A 22,155-nucleotide genomic window follows, 5' to 3' on the forward strand; every position below is an offset into this window, starting at 1 on the left:
GTCCCACCAAAAGCAGGGTCTGCAGCACAGCCTGCACACAGGGCATTGCTCCAGACCTTCCTGCAGCAGGGTGGGCTCCAGCACCACACACCTGGCTCTGAGCCAGACATTCCTTTCTCCAACATCAGCTGCTCCCTGTCCACCCTGAGCAGTGCTGATGTGACTCCAACACTGGCCATCCAGCAGGTATTCTACTGATCATAACTAACTACAACTTTAGAAGTCCTTTTCAGCACAGTCATATAGACTCAGACCCTAATTTAGTAAAACAATTCTGAGTTGTAAAACAAACAGCTCCTGCCACGGGCTATTCACAGTCTGAGCTGTAAGAACAAGCTTAAGGGCAGTTCAACACACTGCTGAGTTTAAGTTACTCATTATCCAGTCACCCACTGGCACCACACAAGATCAGTTCCTGGTCCCTGTTCTGCTTGGCAACCTCATCTCCCACTAACTTATGGCTCGTGACCTGGAATTTCAGTGGCCTGGAATTTCAGACATGGAATTCTAACCATCTCTACAGACAGCTTTTAGAAAAAAAAAAAATATAACTTTAGAACTAGACAAGACACAACATACCCAGTAAAGATCAGAGTAATTGAGCCTGGCAGGCTCCTTCACATGAACAACCCAAGGACTTAGGAAGGATGCACAGCTCACCTAGGACAGCTGATGGTGAGTAGGAATGCCCCAAGGCATTTTAGATTAACAAAATGAAACATCATACCTTTCAAACCTGTATTATCCATAAATACATACTTAAATTTAAATATTTTAAGGGGGTTTTTTGAGTGATTAGTAAATCTGTGGCAGGAAGTCTCACAAGAATATCTAAATACAGCATTAAAAACATAATTTTACCCTGCTATTTGCTGCTATTGCCAGCAAAATTTATCCAACTTCTATTGAAATACATCACTACTATTTTACTCTGTTCTTTACCTCTATTTGCAAAAAACTACTCAGAGGCAAATAGGGCAGTGGGAATGGTGCTACATGATAAAGGTCAAATGGTTATTTCTCTGTCCAAGCAGATTTCAAGCCAGAGATCCATTCATCTCTCCCACACCAACCCCCAGAATCAGCCAACTCGAGTGAGTGAACTTTGGCTGCAGTGGAAATGCCCAGATCCCAAAGGTGCCAAGTGTGTCCCCAGTGCTACACAAGCCATGTGGAAGCAAAATGACAACTGACCACATCCAAGTGGCTGCTATGGACCTGGACCAGGAAAAGGTGGGATTGGGAATGCAGTGCTGCTCTTCTCAGGGAGCAGAGCCCACTGCCATTGGGTGCTGGGTTTGATCCAGCATGGCAGGAAAAGACAAGGTGCCCGAGCCTCTCACTTGGCAAAGGGGCCACTGCCACTGCTGGCAGTTTGGGGACTGAGGAAGCTGGGGGAGGTCATTCAGGCAGCCTATATATCCCTCAGAGTGGTTATCAGGGCATTCCCACACAGCAAGGAAAAGGGAAAAGAGAAGGGTTTAAAAGAAATTTCCGGAGTGAAGATAGTGAGGTCCCAGGTTAACCACTGAAATCACCAAGTTCTAATGAAAGGAGACACCAGTGAACTCCATAAAGGCAGGACTTGGCTCAGACACTGCTTACACTCTGGAAACCCTTGTTTAAGTTTCTGCTGTGACTGATTCAAACCAGGGATTTGAATTTCAGCCTCTCTCAATCCCGTAAGCAACATAATCCAGTTATCACTGCCTGGCAGGGACAGGACTCCTTTGCAGCTGTGCTACTTTTATAAATAAATGTTTACTGCAGGCAAGATACAAAGATAAGTCATGACTTATAGCCAGTGTATGACAAGCTACAAGGTTCAGTGTCCTTCCCACAAAGTTTTAATTTACTTGCATGAAGAACAGCTCCAGCTGCAGAGGTTGAGACCAAACCCCCAGAGTGTCCTGGAGCACAGCTTGCCTTTCTTTTTGTCAAGTCTTAATCAAAAAGGTATCTGGAAAAAAAAATATCTAGAGGAAAAATCATTAGCAAGCTCACATCCTTCACAAAATGCAAAGAGATAGCTAGTTTGCAGAGGGGCAATATAAAGAAGAAGAGGCTTTTCCAAGATCTCCTCAGATTTTTAGGAAGCTGGATACATTACATTGATATAATTCTGAAAATTACTCTTAATTTTTTTTTAATTCAGATACTGCTTTCTCTGAAGGTACTGCTGAAATAGTACTGCTGAAGTCCTGAGATTCATGAGATGACATACTATGAAAATATACACATCTGCAAGCTCCTCTATGCTCAAAACCTGAGTCAACCAAGTATAGAAGCAATATTCCTCCTTTACTATACGTGGAATAGTTTTCTTATTGTATTGAGGAGTTTTGCTTTATTTGTTCAACTTCCAAAGGAGAAAGGGGGCCTGTCCTACATATAACCTGAACAAGCACAGAAGGACCATCATGGAACAGCCTTGTTGGGACAAGAAGCACCACACAATTTAACAGAGATTAGGGTAAAAGGGGTCCTTGTTGCACATGGGGAGCTTGAATCATTTTGTGCCTTGGAGGCAAAATCTCAAATCTCTTGACTCGGACAGTCTTCACATATACTGTATACATTCATGCACATGCATTTCAGATAATTTACCTTTCTACAAAGCCTGATCCTGAGGACAGAAGTCTTCAAATATCAATTAGAATAGACAAAATAATACTTTGGAGAAATAGCGTTAATGTATATGGAACAGTTTGTGACCAAACCCAGTAACATGAAGTGTGTGTATGTGTGCTAGAAAGTGATTCTAGCAGTCTTCAGAGACAAGGACACTGGGAATTTGTGTCACTCCCCTGTGTGTCTCTCATTTCTAATGGCTTCACTACCTCTGTGGTGAACAGATCTTTGCTCCTCTTCAACCAGCTCCTGACCAGAGCCTGCACTGTGGGCAGCACTGTGCCACTAACAAGACATCAGCTTTCCTGCTGCCTACCTGAATCCTCATGTTTACTTTTTCCAAGCAAAAAGGATATGCAGAAAAGGCTACATCCATCTCTGTTTTAATACAGTCTCAGCTGATAGATGAGTTCCAAACTTCAGTTTGTGCCAAGACCTTTCTTGCAGTCCAGCAAGTGAAAGCGGTAGAGCCCCAAGACAGGAAATAATGTGTGTAAACATGCCCTGCTGCAGGTCAGTAGCCAGGCAGTTCAGACCAATTAATTTCTACCTCTCACTGTATTCAAGTACTAACCCACCCTTAAAATTACTTGTTTTCATATTAGCAGCACTGGCACCTCACTGTTCCAAATGACAGCTTATCAGAGATGCATTTTCACCCTCTAGGTTGATTTTGCTTATAAACAGATTAAAAAAAAAAAAACCCTCTTTTATGAAGATAAAGCATCTGCCTAAGGATCACAGAATGGTTTGGATTAGAAGGGACCTGGTCCTACCCTCTGCAATCAGCAGGGACATCTTCAACTAGACCAGGTTGCTCAGAGACCCATCCAAGCTGATCTTAAATATTTCCAGGAACAGGGCATCTGCAACCTCCATAGGCAACTTCTAGCAGTATTTCACTACCCTTATTGTAAAAAATTCCTTCTTTATATCCAGTCTAAATCTAAATTCTTTTAGTATAAAAGAACTACACCTTGTCCTATCACTACAAGCCTCACCTTTCTTATAAGTACTGAAAGGCTGCTCTAAGGTCTCCCCTGAGCCTTCTATTCTCCAGACTCAGCAGCCCCAACCGTCTCAGCCTGTCTTCATAGGAGAGATGTTTCATCCTCTGACCATTTCTGTGGCCTTCCTCTGGACCCACTCCAACAAAGTAACATGATCTATTCCATTTTAAACACATACCTTCCTCTCCACCAACTATAAAACAAAATTTAAAATAAATTTACGCTGTGAAATGAAAAAGCAGCCTATCATGAAAAAAAGAATTTGACATGATAAAAGAGAAATATGCATAAATGCCAGCCAAGAGGTCATGCTAACAAACAGCTTTGAGAGAAGTTTGAAGTAGTCATTAAAAAAGGATGAGGCAGGACACAGGTGGTTCCATGGACTTGCATGCAAAGCCATCTGTGTAAAGCTCTGGCAACCCCTCTCTTCCCCAGAAACAAAAGGATGCACACAAAGCCTGCACATATATAAGACAGTAGTTCACCAAGACTCCTGCAAGAGAAACTAGCACTGAGGCAGTTTGCCCTGAGAAATCATCTGTAAAATGCTGCTGTACCTGCATGACAAACCCTAATATTGCTGCCTTCCAGAGGGCTGAGAAAAACAACCCAATAAACACCCCCTGCAGCAGTGGTGCACCCAAGGCAGGAACTTTTCATGAAGGGTGAGGAAAAGAGAAAGTGTAATTTAGCAAATCTATCAAAGCCAACCATGACCAGACTGGTTGAATATGTCAAATGGGTAAAATATATCCCACTACAGAACAGTGGTGTGTGGGGATGATAATAAAACCCTCCCACATGTTTACAGGTAAAATATCCCACTGAAAAACCTGGTTACCAACTCACCAGCCTCTGCTGGAAACATGTGATGGCCATAACACTTAGAATGGACAGAATCACACTGAAAAGGACTTTAAAAAAGCCCATGGCTATTTCAAGGCTGCTTGAAAAACACACAACACAAGCTCCAGCTGTTTAAATTCAGCACCACATCCCTTGTGCTGCCTGATGCAATACCTTACGTAAAGAAAGTATGGCAATAAAATGAACAGTCCCCCAGGCAGGGCAGGCAGAAGGGGTAAAATGCTGCAAACAGCACATGTCCCTCATTCGGGCTGCTGGGACTGCGAAGGAGAATAGCCTGTAACACCACCCTCAGTGCCTGCAACACACCAGAGAGGCAGGATTGTTTGAACAAGCACCTTTTCCTCTCAGACAAAATACCACTCAACAAGCTTTCGGGGGTGGGAGAGATTGAAGAGAAATAGAGCAAATCCCTGGGGAAAGCTGAGCTAGACCTTGCTGCTCATTCCCCTTCTCAAAAAAAAAAAAAAGCCACACCCCTATTCTTTTTGTTTGGAAAAGCTGTGTGTTTTCTGGTAACAAGGACAGCTTGTCTCTGTTACAGGAGGTCAGACCTGTGTGGTCCATCACATGTGACATTATTGGCTTTGTGAGTTTTTGATGTCCAGGTGCACTGAGACTGGCAGAGGAAGCTACAGAGAGAGCCCAGGTAACCCCAAGGCAGCTGGTGTCCAGGAGAAACTCCTGCCAATGCTTGTGGGAACGCTAAAACCAGGAGACAGCCCCATCCAGACAACTGCCACTCCTTCCCATCCAAGGTGCACTGACAAAGAGCAAGGAGGGTGTGATGAAATTGTTCAGCTCAGGGCTGGGAACCCAGCTGGAAGAGAAGCCTGTTGTGAGGGAGCAGTTCAGGATCATTAGCAGCACAGACCCCGAACAGCCAACAAGCTCCCACTTTGCAATCTGTTGGCCCAGTACACATAGCACCGAGAAGGAACACGGGATGGCCAGCTTTCCAAAGCAGACAAGGCTTCAGACTCTCAGAGTTACACTTCAAATGACAACATGAGAGCAGCCAAATGGGGGCAGATCAAATATTCCACCTTTCTATGCCCTAACACTGGCCACAAGCAGAGGTCACAGGGAAGTTAGAACAGGCTAAAATTGTATAATGCCTCCTCCAGTTCTCCCTCAACTTTTCAGAACCCTGACCCAAGCATTTAGTAATACTCAGTGGTTTTTCTGTCTTCACCAGGGGACATGACTGACTGGTCCGTAAGAGCTTGGTCATACCTAATGGGTACCACCAACAAGTGCTTCAGGTACTCTTATCCAAGAGCAGATCTCTTCAGAAATAGAGGAGTCTCAGAGTTGAAAAACCTCACTGTGCCTTGCCATGGACAGCCAGAAGTAAAAGAATCTTCCCCTCTGTTTTATTTGCTCAGATGTAGAATTGCCTATGAGGAGCTACAGGGCATCTCTTCCCAGGTCACCCAGCTCTTCTACACAGCCCAAATCAGTCCTGTGAGATCAAGAAGGGGCAGGGAGAGCAAACACCATCTACAGAGCTCTGCAAGCAGCCACCAGTGGTGCCAGGCTGTGTCCCTGCACTGGGATGCCGCTCTGCTCTCCCAGCCAGGCTCTGAGCAGGGCACAGCCAGTGATTCAAGGCTGTGTTGCTGACTGTCAAAGTTAGAACTGCTGTACCAAGAAGAGACCTCACTGAATGCTCACTCCTTATTTCTGTCGAATCATTTCTGCAGTTTACAAGGTACAATCCAGGGGAGAAGGCAGTTAAGCTATAAAACTAATTTGGTTGAGAGCACAAGACAGTTGCTTTACCCTCATAGAGGGTAGCAAATGCTTGGTTTGTTCAGTTTAATTGATAGCAGGTTCTACACACCACAAATATAAGTGACTTTTACAGACTTGGCTTAGCACCTCGAGCAAACAGGCACCTGAAAGGAGAAAACTTACTTGTGAAACAACATTGCATCCTTTATTTATAATCTGTGCTATGTCCATACATCAGTGAGAAGGGTTCAGCAATAAGCAGCCTTAGCTCCAAGTTTCTGCAACCTTTTTTTATTTACTTATCTTCACGATGTTCTCATAACAATATAAGCCCTAACATTTTATCCTAAAGAATTAGGTAGAAGGTCTGAAATAATGTTTGCTTTTGTTTACCTAACCTATACAGTTGTCCTCCACTGTAACAACTGTCACCAGAGATTTGCTGTCCTGCAAATATAGCAGGAGATAACTCCACTCCCATACAGTTTTCACTTTTCCAATAAATTAAACATGAAAGGGCAATCCATGTGCCATGCAGAGTTTCTCACCTGCAGCAGCCTCCCAACTTCTTGATCTGGAAAACTTCACTTCCTAGCCATTAACCTCCCACCCACAGTAGAGTAAGATATAAAGAAAATGAGTCAAGAACTTTTCTCAAGCTTAAGAACTTGAAGAGGAACTCACACATAGAGAAAATTGCAGTCCAGCTTGCAGAAACATCATTAAATTCTGAATGGCAAAACATTTGCTTCAGAGAAAAAGAAGCCACTACAAATTTCCACCCTTTCTCTTAAAATGTGAAAGATTTCTTACTTCATAATAATTAGGTAGCTACAAAATAGTAGTCCTCTCATGGGTACAGTACCACTAAATATAAGAAAAAAATCTGTAGTGATCAGTTTAGCCATCAGCCTATCACAAACAGGCTTAAAATTGAAGCAGGCGAAATTCAGATTACAGACTACAGCAAAAAAAGGTACACTGAATATTGTGTCAAATTAACAAAAACAAAACCAAAAGAGAGGTTTTGTAAATGCTCAGAGCACAAGGAGATTACCGCAAGGGCTGATCCAAAAACTGTGTCACTCAGTCCATCATGAGGCAGGGAGAGACCAGATGGACCAACAGAAGATGTTCAATCAGATGGTCCCAAGCTATTACATAGTCCGTGGTTTAAAACATACCAGAAGTGATAGAGATCATCTTGCTTCTATTCCCATCTGTCCCTGGCTCACTGAGACAAAGAAGCTCCAGAATCTCTTTCCAAAGGGAAGTACTGCTGCTCCCAGGCATGCAGAAAGCACCAGGTTGTAAAACCTGCAGTTTCTGCTCACCTCCACAGAGTAGCTTGAAATATATTGGAATTCTTGAAATAAATACATCAGAATTCTTGAAATACATTGGAATTCTTGAAATGGAAACTTTACAGAAACAATCCCAAAAATCTGAGAGGTTCTAACACCACTCCAGCTAAGGCAAATATGTGGATTCCAGCCACAGCTGAAGGTAAGTGTACCTCCTAGGAGACATTCTGAAGGGACAGAGAAAAGCCTATAATTGGTTGTTGCCAATCATTTCTTTTCCAAACAAAATCACAGCTACTCTGGTTCTCCTACAGTTTTTAGTGGCCATTTTGTGCTCCACTTACATCCTCCACCGCATATCAGACTCATCCAGCACTATGTTTTTTTACTAACCCAGCAAACCTGGACTACCTTCACCACTAACAGTCTGCACTAACACCCACAAGCACAGCAGGGCTGTGGCACATACTCAACTTATTCCTTACCACAAGGCCATCTAACACGTTTCTCAGCTTCTCCTCAGTGTGCAGCTTCCCTTCCAGACTTTAGCTGTTGGCATTTAGTGCAGAACATGAAAGGTTACAGTTCACTGCTCTAAGGAGTAAGCTGCTGGAATGGAGATGCAAAAGAGACTGGAAAAGCAGCATCAGGATCACTGTCCTGTAAAGCTCTCTGGATAGACTAAAGTTGGGTTAGACAGAGCAATTAGCTTTATCCAAATTATTTTCAATGTGGACAGGGTGTGTAAGAGAATGATCATCCACATAGAGACAGTTACCTTTTCTGTTATGTCCCCAAAGTCCCAAACCACCAGAGATGCATGGGAACTGGTTACAGGTTGCAAGTGGAATATTTGTTTGAGCAGACTGTTGATGAACAGGAATTCATTTTGAGGGAGGCCATCAACTTTAAGGACAGGCCTTGTTCATTGAACAGACATCCAACAATACATCCAGTACAGGTCTCTTTGATTTTTAAATAACTTGTGTTTCTCATTCCCATCTCCTGCATCCTGAATTCCCTTTCCTGCAGCAGTTTCTATGACCAGGCTATTTGCAGTGCTACATGATCCCTTCCTCCAGCTCTCCCATCCTACTTCCTTGCAGACTGAGCTCCCTGACCTGCAGCTGAGCCTTCCACTGTGATCAGCCTCATCAGGGATCTGCTGCCCCACTGTCTAATGAGCTCAGAGAGATTCTGAACATCTTGTCATGGTTTCACTTTAACAGATTATTTCTCCTTAACTGAGATGGACAGGAGGCAGTACCTCCATAGCTGCCCTTCAGATGCCAAGGCTGAGCTGCTGACTTCAAAAAGCAAGGTTGGGGTGGATCCCCCTCCCCTTCCATTCCACTGCTCCGTTTGACATTTTGGAGTTCAGAGGGCTCTGTACACCAGCAAGATAAATAATTTCTCACATGGCCAGCTGAAGGCTCTAAAGAGAACAACAAATTAACAGTAATGGATTACAAGAAGTAAACTGGGTTTTGCTCATCTGCAGCAAAGCTCTGCCCCCAAGGGACAATTTTTATAAATACAATATTGTTGATATTCAAATACTTCCCCTCAAATCCAGACTCCCACCTCTTTATCAGTGGTAGGTACAATTGTCAGTATAAATGAACCATCATGACAATCCATGGGGCAAAGAGCAGACTGGAAGGCTCAAGACTGTCAAGTTGTTTGCATTTCTGTTGTAAACAGCTTGCACTGCAGCTCCAGAGCAGGTCTTATGTAATCTGCAAGTTTCCTATTCATCTTCATAAAATTCTAATTTTATACAGCAATGGTGTAAAGTCAGTTAAACACAAGAATGATTTTATAGGTTTCTAGAGACCTGATGTCATCTGGGAGCAGTGTATTCCATTTGTGCATTATATCTGAAAAAAAGCAGAGTCAGATACAAATCACAAAGAAACACAGTGAGTGTTTTATGAGTTCATAAATCTAAGGCTATGGATATGCAGGGACCAAAATTTGAATCTTTAAGCACCATAATTTATGGACACAAAAAGATTCATTTTAACTTTTCAGTCCTTAGAATGTGAGGAAAACATGCTGCAGCAGAATCAAATATATGATGCACTAAAATAGCACTAACTAAAAATATTTTTATTATCATTGCTCTGTTGCACAAGTTCAAAGGCAGTGGACTGAGCATGTAACAGTGCACATCAATAAGAGATGCTGTGAGAACAGACACATGGCACATGTGCAGTCCCTGACATATGTTCTAGTTTGGCTGATCATTCCATAAGTTTCTTTTTTTTTCCTTCCTTTATTTCTTCTCCTTCAAGAAAGATTGGGAAGAGGGAATGCACAAGAAAGGGTACCAATTCCCAGCTGGTGAAATTCAACGTTACATTCTTCATGACTGTACATTCCTCTGCTGCCTATCAACACAAGTGCTGCTCAAATAATGGCAGAAGTTTAATTAGCAATGATCTGCAGCCAGGAAGCAGGCAAGTACACAGAGAAGCAGAGATTATGTACTTCTAAAAAAACGTTTTAGAAAAATATGCAACCTGGACACAATTTTACTTTTTTTAACCCACATTTTATCACAGCTTCCCAACTACATCTGTCCTGCAGCAAAGCATCTCTGTGTGCTACCAGCTGAAAGTTGTGTCAGCCATGCTTCAGTGGGGCAGAAAAGTACCTTCTGTTTAAAGAAACTGGACTTAAGAGTCATCTTAACAGGCAAGATTTAACACTACACTGCCCACCAGCCTCCAGGGTGGTGTGTGACACTGTGTACTTGGAAACACTGTCAGCTGTGGTGAAGGCTCAGGTAAGGGAGGCACTCGAGACAGGACACATCACGCAGTTCCACACCCATGTGCACCTGCACACCCGTTCACATGGAGAGAAGGCACCACCAGTGGTTTAGGGATTCACACCATGGCCAGAATACAGGGCCACTTCTGGCACAGACACAGTAGATCCCCAGTTAAACAGAGCAAACACATACCTGACATGAAGATGTAACAATCACAAAGTTCTTAGTGCATCAGCTGGATGCTCAGTGCTCTGCTGGCTTCAGTTTAAACCCTAATCCAGTTTCAAATTTAAGGCACTGAGAACAAAGAAGACACATTCAAGGCCTCACCAGGCACCAGAGCAAGGGATCGACCCTGTACATCCCTTACCTTGACCTTTGTCCCAAGCCCATTTCACTCTTCACAAGTGCTAATACTACTCCAAAAGCTCCCTTTGAGAGAGGTCAAGAATAAATCGTGTGTAATCCCAGAACCCATCAGTCAGAAGCCATCCTTATTCAGCACTGCACTGCTTGGAATCAGCAACACCCTCCACCTAGGCATAGCTCCAGGCCTCCTGAACTGAGCTCCACCAAAACACATGGAAACATTCTTCCTATAGATAACAACCTGAAGCACAAGGTGTTCTCACAAGCAGGTCTAATATCTATTTTGCAAACAAGAAAAGTGACACACAGGTGGGTTCATGCTCATCTGTCACCTCAATGGTACCTCAAGCAGCAGTTTGAGCCATGACTCCCAGCTGCTTGTTCTGGTCTTCCAGTGCCATAAAGTACAAGTGCAAAGCCAGTTTCAAGTCAAGCAAAACACAGAGTAGGGACATGACTGTCCTTAGCTGGGACCAATTAGCAAAGGCTCACTAGCTCTGTAATGACTGGGGCTGTGCCACAACTGGCAATGCTCCCTTTAAACAGAAGAACATAGATACAATCTGGATAGTTCCAGCTGCTTCCCTCCTATTTTCCATCCTTCTTTGTCCCATTTTGCTACCAGTTTTGCTCAGTTTTAAGAGGTCATCCACGTTTTCCTCACTACCACTTTCACTGCAATGCCTAATTAACAGCACTTGGACAGCAATAGTAGCTTTTCTAGAAGAAAGGCTTCCACCAGTAGATCACCAAGCTTCAAACAGAAGTTTGCATCATCCCCTGTTTAGAGATAAGGAAACAGATCCAGAAGAATAAAGTGACTCATGCACCATCCAGCAAAGTAATAGCAAGACCAGATATAGACACCTGGTGTTTCCAGTGCCTCCTATACTGTGTTCCCAGGCTGCTGTCCCAGTGAAATAGCAGCTTGCTCTCTCTTCTCACAAATTAGACCATCCTCAGGATGCAATAAACAGCTTTCTCTACAATTCAAGCCTGTTCCAGTCATCACTGCTGTATGCCTTAGCCCGGGTCTCCATTATGTTTGAAAAAGAAATTCACATAAGAGCTAGTTTAGGACTGAAAACAAAGAAGTAATATGGAAAAAATGCTAAAATAAACTACAGTTGGGATCGTAAGTCTAAGAGAAAAATCATACACACAAAAATAAGCTTAAGGTGAAAGAAAACACACCTATATATTACAAATATCAATACATGCAGTTATACATACAATTTAATTTAGCATTTGCCCAGTGAAGTAGGGCATCAAACATTAACAATTGCCCTTCCTGTTTCAACTGCAATCTTGCTTTCAAGAGCAACATGTTACAGAAATTTTGTGCAGCACATTCAGAGCTCCCCTAGTTAAAATAAATTACATGTTTGGATTCAATTATCAGACCTCGATGAGTCATAGTCCTCATGTGGCATTTACCAAGGAAAAAAAATCTTGGAAGCCTCTAGCACCACAAAGAAAATTCAAAGGGAGAGTGAATTCAAGCATTTGGAAAAAAAAAAATGAGAGGTGCATTAATCAGCAGGCTCAACCTCCCAACAGCAGGAAAAAAAATTTATTGCTTGTCTCAGGCATCCTTCAATCTGACCTGCAAAGCAAGCAAATTTAAAGTAACATCCAGTGCCTTACTGAGGCTCACAGGCTGGGAGCCAAAATAGTCTCCATTATTTGCATTTCCCACACACATATAGACAAGTGACTTAACCACATCAAGGTCATTCAATAGCAAGACCATTAAGTTTTCCCCCAAAATGAGGCCTCATTATCAAGACTAATTAAAGGATTACAAAATCTTCTCAAACAGTTCCAATCCTCAGCAAAGGCTTATTCATGACGAGAGCATTGTTTAGAAATAAAGGTAATTAAAATGACTAAAAGCCATTTGAGTCTCAGTGTTAAAGGTCTTCTGATTATCAACATTAGAACTATATAAAAATGCTATGATATGTGACTTTTCCATTTGCACTTTCACCACATGCTTTTTATTGATCTTCTGGACTCACTGGTTCCCTATTTTTGGCAATTATCCATCAATATTTGGAAGTCAGAGAAAGGCACAACGCTCCATTTTTCCCCAGTAACACTGGGATGTCCATATGGGCAGACTGTACCTCTTACTGGGGCTTATTCCTGCCCTTAGCATTTTACATTTCTGAACCAGATGTGGTATCAAGAATGCATTGAGTGTTTCTCAGTCCTAGAACAGAAACAATTATTTAGTGGCTTGTACAGGTAGCAATCCTTAGACAGCACCAGACACACGAGCAATACTTTGTGAGCTCATCCAGGATCTGAATCTCCCTTCCCAAGTGCCTGACAGAGTTAGCAGAGGAGCACAGATAAAAAATATAAAAAAGCTAGCACTCCTCTCCAGAGAGACTGCTGTTGGTTTTAGACCTCAGGAAGAGGCCTCTGATGTCCTGTTTGCAGCCTCTATGTGAAATAGAAGCCATTCCCCTTCCTTTTCTTATTCATGGCTCCACTAAAGAAACATTTCCCATGAGTTTCCCCTTCTCTGTCCCTCCCACCCAATTACAAACAATGCAGAGATTTCAATCACATGTTTGAAATGAGACCGAGAGTCTTAGACTGTAAAATCATCTTCAAGATGCAAAGGGTTAAGAAACTGTGACACTTAGATAAGAACTCAGGGTCTTCTAAGTTTCTTCCTTTTCAGAGCAAGAATGGTGCCATAGCAATTAAAAAAGATCCTACAAAATCCCATTCACCTGAACACTATAAACAAGCATAACCAGCTCCCTCCTATCTCAGTCAGTCTTTGCCACAGGCTCGTGTCCCAGAGCAGCTCTGCCTGCACCTCCTCCCAGGCTGTGCTCAACACTCTGAGCTTGACCCACACAGGCAGAACTCAGTCCCCAGGCTGCTGCCATCAGTCCTCTCAGTCTCATTGAATTAGCCTGGTCACAGACGTGTCCTCAGGCCTGGAACAGCAGCTTCCTCCATTCCCACCATCCCATGTGGGATGAAATCACCTCATCCATTGAGGCTGAAGCAGGAAGGGCTATCACATCCATCTGCTCTAACAGGGCCTTTGAGAAGTGGCTCCCATTAAGGCCTTCTTCCTACAGCCCAGATGGATTACTGCCCATTCCTTCTCACTTCACGGCAGGAAACACCGGGGGAACATCCACGAAGCTCACAAGAGCATTTCCATGCTCTTGTGCCTGGGGAAGCTGAAAGCAGCCAGAAATCTTCAAGATAACTGATAAGATTTCATGCTGCATTTCTCAGAGCCATGTGGAGGGGATGGATGTGGTCTGTTTACCATAATCAGGTGCTCCCACAGCCTTATCAAGAACACAGGGATAAATCGATTTAATTCTTGGAAATTACAGCCTTCAAAAGAAAGTGCATCAATAAAGTAATAACAACGGGGTTCTTAAGTACTAAACCTGCTGATGAGCAGGGAAAATGCTGGAGAAAAGAAGCTAATCCAGAGCAACAGGCACAGGGATATTAAAGAACAGCATGCCCAGACCTTTGTAAGGCACAGCCCTGTGGTGACAATTTGGAAAAAGGTGCAAAGCTTCTAAAAAGAGATTTTTTCACTTGTTCTCCTTGAGGGGAGATGGTTCCAGGAATGAAGAAAGACTTCTTAGGGCTCTGAAGAACATGGAAAAACCTAACTGTAGACCACCTTCTAGCATGTGAAAATTAAATTGATAAGTTTGCCACCTGGGATACTTTTCATACTATGCACATCTCTGGAACAGGCTCCTTTATTTCATCTTTTTCTTTTCTTCTGCTCTGCTGGGTCTCTTCGAACACATAAACCTTTCTCTCTGTCTCTCCCTAGGCTTTAATTCTTTTGATGGACTTCTATCTCTCTGCCTAACACTGACCTGTCTTCCCACCTTGGAGAAAAACATCCCATAGAGGTAAAACACAAAGAAGGAAGGATAGTAATGAGCTGTCACTCTAAAATGTATTTACCCCATTCTCCATGCTTTACATCAAAAAGCCACTCAAAGCCCAAGTCATCAATCAATTCTCCATTATTGCAAAACATTATAATCCACTTGTATGCTTTGCCAATTTTAAGATTAAAATTACACTGCCAAGACATTTTTATAGCTTTTAATTTTATTTTTTTAATCCATGTTTTAATACCCTCTCACAAGTCCTGAAAAGCAAATGTCTTTCCCTATTGATTCTTTCTTTCCTTTTGGCAAACATCAATTTATTTTTTCCCCCCGAGTCACGAATAAATCAAAACTTAACATGCCTGTTCTGTTCCATGGTACCAGTTTCTCAGTATCAGTTGTGGCCCCACTCCCAGCTTACCAAAAGCTTCATCATTCGTGACTGAGCACTATAAAGGGTGACCAAGCACCCCTCACAACTCTGCTTTTTCTCCAAAGACTGAACAAACCAACCATCTGAGAGAGTTCTGTAAAATATATTAGCTGTGTTTGTTTCAGTTAATGTCATGATTGCCTAAAGGACAAAAGTCCTTTTAAAACCTATATGAGCTCCCAAGAACTGCCAATATGGCCCAGGAGAGCAGTACACCATCTGCTTTGCCAAGCCTCTCTTGAGGCTATTCCAGGATCTTGAACATTAAGACTGATCTTAATCATGTTCTTACACTTGAGCAGACAGAAGCTCCACACTGATCTCAATTGGTGTATATGGAAGGAGTGCATTGAACACAAGTGTGAAAATACTGATATACACACACAATTAGGGTTGGGTCAAGTCCCCACCTCTGAAGTGACCACAGTCACCTAGCTCTGTGCTCACCTGAGTAAGTTCAGGACATCACAGGGAAAACAATCCCACAATGCTTGTAAGACTTTGGACACAAAGGAACTAAAACTATTACAGTTCCTTTTCTGTCATCCACTGGTTTGCCACCATTAATTTTCTACCCTTGTTAAGCACCTTACTTTCAGGTTAATTACACAGGGATTCCCAGCACTCTGACATTTTGGGAATATGGCTAACGAGAGAGGAAGGTGGTTAAATTGTCCAGGTGTTTCTGAAACCTAAAAAGCCATTGGGAATCTACTACCAAAAAAAGCATGTTATTTTGTCTTCAATTGAATGCAATCTTCTGGACACCCATGGAATCCAGGCAAGTAAGACTTGGCAGAAAAGATGTAAGAAGAGTAAGCAAACATTAATGACAAGCAGGAAAGAGTCTCTCCAAAGCATCTCAAGAAGTAAAGGATGTTCTTTACCCTACACAACAGCAACTATGTGCCTCAAAAGAGGCTGGGGGGTTGCAAGTCTAGAGAAGAATAATTACATGCAAAACATTTGAAGAGATCCCCATGGAAGTTAGAGTTGGGGAGGATCACAGCCATTATGGCAGGTGTGAACTTGCCATAAGCAAGTTAGCAGGTGATTTCCTCTGGAAGCCACAGAGGTGGCAACTGTTAAAAAAAAAAAAAAAAAAAAGCCACAGAGGTGGCAACTGTTAAAAAAAAAAAAAAAACAAACCATCACAGTGGGGTTTACACAGGTACACAGACAGGCTGAGTCAAGCACAGGGCAAGGCAGCTTAAGAGAGGGGCTGGAAACTGCCAGGAAGACAGAGAGAGGTGGGGGGGAAAAGAGTTAAGAATAACAAACTTTCTAAAGAGCGAGTTCCTCTTGTTCCAAAGCAGATTGCTTACTGTGACCTAAGGTACTAAATAACTGCTCCAAACCAAGCTGTGTGCAGGCCCAGGGCAGTTGCGGTGGCGGTGCCAATGTAACACTCACTCAATCCCAGGCCCCAGAGCTGTCCCACTTCCCGTGCAATAATTTGATATTCACTGGGACAGTGGGACACAGGGAGCATTCCTGCACAGGGTGCTGCATGAGCAAGGGGGGAAAAGCCTGAGCTTCGTACACAAGCTGGATTGGGATGGACTGTCAGGCACTAATGTGCAAGTTTGGTTCCTGACTGTGCAGCCCCGTCCAGACCTCAGAACTGCTGGCCCTGCCAGTAGAAAAGCAGAAACTAGGAGCCAAAGGAGTTTCTTCACCCAAGGAAACATTGATCCCTCCATAGTTAGGCAGGAGCTGGGCAGGGATTTTAAAGGACTAAATTCTGGAGATGAGTGTGTAAATGCAGCACTTTGATGTTTAAATCTCTTTATAGTTCTGAGTATTTAGGGGAGACTTACTCTGTGTACTTTCAGGTTAAACTTAGAGCCTAGAGACACCACAAGACATGTCTATCAGCCACTTCTAAATACATGTATGAGTTTTACTTGTTATAACCTCAAAAACCAGCCAGAATCCTGTTAGAAATGTCGGAGACAGACTACCTGCTGTCTCCCCCACACTGTCTATCATTTGATTCAATATGGGAAACAGATCACATCAGTCTGTAATTTTAACTATGTGAAGAGTACTGTTGTCACCTGGCTAAGCACAAAGCAATGATAATTCAGAGAGGGGAAAAAAAAAAAAGTATTTTCACTGGTCACTGCAAGAAACAATTTCTTTATCTTGAATAAATATAGCGCCAGACTGCCAAAGTATGTCTGCCAGGGAGCCCAGAATTCTTTCAGAAGACATTAGACAGGCAAACCGAGATGTTTATACAACACTTCACACCTGAGGGAAGAGTCAGAGCCAATACCAATGCTTTCCATATGAGGAAGAGAAAAAAAAAAAACCAAAACACAGATTGCTGGAGGGAATAAAACAGAGTCAGCATCCCTGGCCACTGGCTTGCCTGCTGCTAAAGAAGACATCCTCATACACTGTGTGCTGCACTTTACCTCTTCCCGGGATTTCAGAGCATTTCACTCCCTGGGGCAGCTAGGATTTTGAGATGTTTTACATCCATATTTTCAGATTTATTTTTCTATTTCTTAGCCGCTCTTTAACCAAAACCAATATGCTTTTCATCACCCACAGCAGCTCAACTAGCAAACTCTTCACAGAAGTGACTGCTGACAGGTATCACTGAGAAGCCAATGAAGAAAAAGGTATGTGGGAAACGGGCATGAAGTATGAAATATTCAGCAAATATACTAATGACTAGTGGAGGAAAAAACCCACTACACACAATTAAACACTAATTTGCATCCTTCATTTTAGATAGGATAGGATAAACAATGTTCAATTAATGCTCCAATATTTCAGCAAATCAAAGCTCTTCCTCATAACAAATATGGCAAGTTTTACACTGTCAGTTCACAAAGTTCCACTTCTTTCAGTCATAAGTCCACTGTCTTTCCAACTACTTTTCAGCTTCACAAGCAGCACAACCATGAAAGCTTACAGTGTAAGTGAAAGTGTTGAAACAAAAGGACTGTTCAAGGAATAGGACACTCAAGCACAAGTTTGGAAAGATGAGCAGCAAAGGGGAAAAGCAACAGCAAAGCCTGAGACAAGCTGGATGTCTGGGCAGACTGACCTTGAGTCCCTTGAGACACTCCCCAAGAAATGCCTCCTTTGGAATTGCCCTTAATTGACTGCAAAGACCACATAACCTCCCTCTAAATGATGGCAGGCTGGTTTGGAGTTCCATGTGAAAGTGCAATCTTTGTGCATGTTTGTCCTTCTGCCACAATCACACACAAACCTACTTTTTGATGGTAACTGACCTGGACAGGGGTCTTCAAGTTTACCATATCCCTCAAATTTCATGGTAAATAATCTGCTAGAGGAAAAAAAAAAAAAGTGTTAAAAAAAGATGTTATGGTGAATAAAGACTGTAAGAAGATGTCAGTATGAGCTCAGCCTTTATTAATCAAAACACCTTCAGGGGAAAACACTTCTTTGAGTGCCCTAACTGCAGAAAAAGCATCTCTCAAAAACTTTATCAGACATGAGAAATTCTACCTCTTATTCACATTTTTATACTACTATGAATCCTTCAGAGCTCACTCTTAGTTATAAACTCAGTTAAATCTCTTCCCATGGCCAAAATACTCTCCAACTCATTCCCACTTTTTGAGAATTTTCTGATGTCTTATAAAGCTCTACCTCACTACTGTAGCTTTAGAATAATTTAGTTAAAAAGGCAATCAACCATAAGACACAAAGCCATAGGAAACGAGTTTCATTAGTTCTGCTAGTCACCAAAGTACTTGTTTATTATCACAGAAGCAGCTGGAATATATTTGATTTCTGCACAATGTCTCAAATTTTACTCTCTAAACCAAGAACAGCTGGGACATAAGATTACTGACAGTTGCCTGTAACATTATTAAAAAAAGGATAGTATCACAAGATAAAGCCCCAATCTGTCGAGGAAGAGCACACTGGGGGTAAGGCAAGAAATGTGCCAAAAAGCAGCCTGTAATTTTGCAATCTTTACTGGCACTCTAGAAAAAGAAATAAAAGACATGTTAATGAAGGCAGACAGGTGATGAGTGCCACAGGCATGCTGTCAACAACAGAAACATCCAGAGGACTCTAATAGCAGAGCAAGGTAAATGCTATGAGGAAGTGTCCCATGTTATCACTCACATCTTAAAAGTGAACTCCCTTCAGTGTGGCTCTCCAGAATGGGGACGTTAAAAGGTTGAGCTTTGCATTCAAGAATACCTGTGTACACTCTGCCACCCACATCTGTTCTACAGCACAGTATAATGCAATGAGACAAAAGAGCTTTCCAACCCCCTTCCATCAGCAATTTAACCAGGACAGAGGGCAAGCAGTAGCAAAAGCTTTATTACCAGACAGTCAAAAAAAGACTCTGCAAGGACAAGCAAAGTCGATATAGAAAATAGCTCATCAAGGGCCAGAGACAGCCTGCATGACTGAACAGGCTCTGTGGAGGGGAGGATGATCCATTGTGACACCAGTCAGGACTTGCTCCATGCCCTGCTCCAACACAGATTTCTGAAAGCACTGAACAAGTCATCTCAGCACATAATCTTGCATTAGACAGACATCTACCTCCCTTTCAAGTCAACTCAAAGGAAGGAGTTGAGCACTTCAGAAGCTCTCTCTGTATTCAGATTGTCATCTGTGAGAGGGTCAGGTAATAAGGACAGACTGCAGAAAAGTCCAAGCCATTCAGACTCACAGCAATGGGTGGCTGGGGCTCACTGTACACTTGGGGCTCCGAGGTTTGGTGGAAGGGCTCCCCCCAGCTCCTCTAGGAAACCACACACAATTTGTATGTACAGCCAGGATTACCCCATCCCAAATCAAGACTGAGTATTACAGCTGAGCCCACATGACGGTGGGGAGAATGTGAAGGAAAGCATGCCCAGAGCCTCCAAGAGCTCCACCTTCACTCCCCAGTCATGGAAAATAGGGAGAAACACCAATATGTTTGTTGTTCAGTGGGATTTGGAGAGGTTGTTTAAGGACAGTGAAGCCAGCACATCACATTACATCTCAGTAGAATTGTCTGAACTTAAAAAATAGCCTGGAAAAATTCTCACAACTGGGAAATACAAGCTACTATTCCTCTTCATCCAGCAGAAGTTCATAGCCAGAGTGCCTAAGTAGGGGGTATGTTCTTAATACCGTTTTCTTCTCTGAACAACAAGTGTTTTTCTCTGCCAAAGCAGTAGACTAATGAATTATTTTTACAGGACTATCCTACAGAAGAAAAAAAAAAAACAGTAGGAAAAGGCAGTGCCTTGGACAATAACATCTACAGCTCTCCTAAAAACCTGGACAGCCTTCTATCTACAGAGTCCCAACAACTCATACAAATCAACTCTCTATTCCTGTATCCCATGAGATTGAGGAAGATATTGCTTTTACACAGGAGAAGTGAAGCAGTGACTTATTCCTAGAGGGACTGGTGAGAGCTCATACCTGAAATGCATTTTGCTGCAGGGCAGTCTGACAGCACTATGAAAAGCAGGGAAAAAATAAAGTCATCACCTCAAAAAATCCACTGAGTTCACAAGAGTGGCATGGAATAACTCAGCAGGCCTGGGAACAGAATAAGACAGACCTGAAAAGGGAAGAACTAGGAAGGATAGTGGTTGGAACCAGGAAGAGCTAAGACTTAGAGATCTGGGGTTTTTGACTTTTGCAGAATAGCAAGCACTGACTTTGCACAGAATTTGAGGCATGTCCTGTTCTGCCTTCCACAATTGAAAGAAAAAAAAAGATTGGCCAAATATTCCTGCTACTGAGCCATACCTTCCACTACTAGGCACAGCCCTTGTTTCAAGAGTTCAAGCATGGGAAATTAAGGCTAGATGCATTTAGCTCATCTTAAGACAAGAAAAGGAAAGATTCTGGATATTAGAACACAAATTCCTCTATTGTAAAAAATCCATATACCCTCCATTTGGGCAATAGTAAATGCCTCCCATTACTACTGCCCAAGCTACTTTTGTACTTTCTCTTTACTCAACAGAGAACACGACACCTGTATAGCTCTACTGCAGTTAAAGCACCATAAACACAAGGGGTCTGCTTGCCAAAGAGAGTTTGCAGGTGGTATGAGCAGCACGAATCGTGGGCCAAAGCATCAGGTGTTCAAGGTAACACAACAGCCCCAAGTCCCCAAAGCCTCCTGGCTCCAGGCTGGGCTGTTCCTGGCAGCCCAGTGCCTCTCTCCCTGTTGGGCAAGCTGGCTAACCCCCAGCATGCCCAGCTGTGGATCAAAGAACCACAAATATCAGGTCAAAGTCACACAGAGGAAAGCAAGTTACCAAATAAAAAACAGTCTGTCAAAGTGTGCTGTCTCTGGTTTGGTGTTTTTCTGCCTTCTCCTCCTTCCCCTGCTTCAGGGAAAGCCAACAAGATTGCAGTTAAATTCTGTGCCTTTCAGACAAAGAGGAAACTTAATTGCAGTCTTCAGGAGACTGAATTTCTATTGAATGAGATAATGAAGCATAACCAATTGCATTTCAGTGCCAGGGCTCAGAAGGCAATTTGCTAAGATGCAGAGGTGTGGGGCAACCTCCTCAGCAGAGTGATTCGCTGAAGCACCACAACTGGCAGGAGACAATCAGCTCAGATAGAAGAGTTTCACAGATGACAGTAAGCTTGTAAAAGGCTCCAGGTAAACTGGGAGACATATCACCACTGACCAGGTAATTAATAAAAAATTATCACTAGAATTCGCAACATACATGTATAGCAGTTTCTCTATGAACAATAAAGCAAAAATATTTACTGTTAGCATAAAACCACTGAATTAGTCTTGCAGTCTCTCTAAGTACCCCCTGCTGTCAGCAGTGCCTGGATTCAACAAAACACGATACTGCTCAGGACAGAAATGTCTAACTCTAGCCCTGAATAAATGGATTCTTAAAATGCTTACTAAATCACTACACAATACCTAGTGCTATATCACAGGAAGCCTCATTTTCTACTGCTAGAAAAGCCCAGCTGAACAGCTTTATTTTTCAGAGTATTTTTGGAATGTGCTTCTATGAGCTTAAATGATGGTGTTGAGTCATAAGCTCTGGGATTCATCTATTCAGCCCATGCTCAGGTATCTGGAATGCAAAAAGCTGGAAAAGAGAGATACGGGCTTTTGGTTTTT

The 22,155-nt window shown here is 42.6% G+C and overlaps 2 long non-coding RNA genes across 2 annotated transcripts in view; one reads left to right on the forward strand and one right to left on the reverse strand.

Annotated features, from left to right (window-relative positions):
* LOC108498128 overlaps nt 1-22,155 on the reverse strand; it is a 111,302-nt gene that overhangs the window by 35,192 nt on the left and 53,955 nt on the right. The window lies entirely within an intron of this gene.
* LOC108498133 lies at nt 603-14,667 on the forward strand. The gene is made up of 3 exons (XR_001875077.1): nt 603-675; nt 1,035-1,233; nt 14,536-14,667. It is a non-coding gene; the product is annotated as an uncharacterized LOC108498133 (long non-coding RNA).

Source organism: Lepidothrix coronata, unplaced genomic scaffold (assembly GCF_001604755.1).
Source record: "Lepidothrix coronata isolate B3197 unplaced genomic scaffold, Lepidothrix_coronata-1.0 Scaffold2, whole genome shotgun sequence".
Lineage (NCBI taxonomy): Eukaryota > Metazoa > Chordata > Aves > Passeriformes > Pipridae > Lepidothrix > Lepidothrix coronata.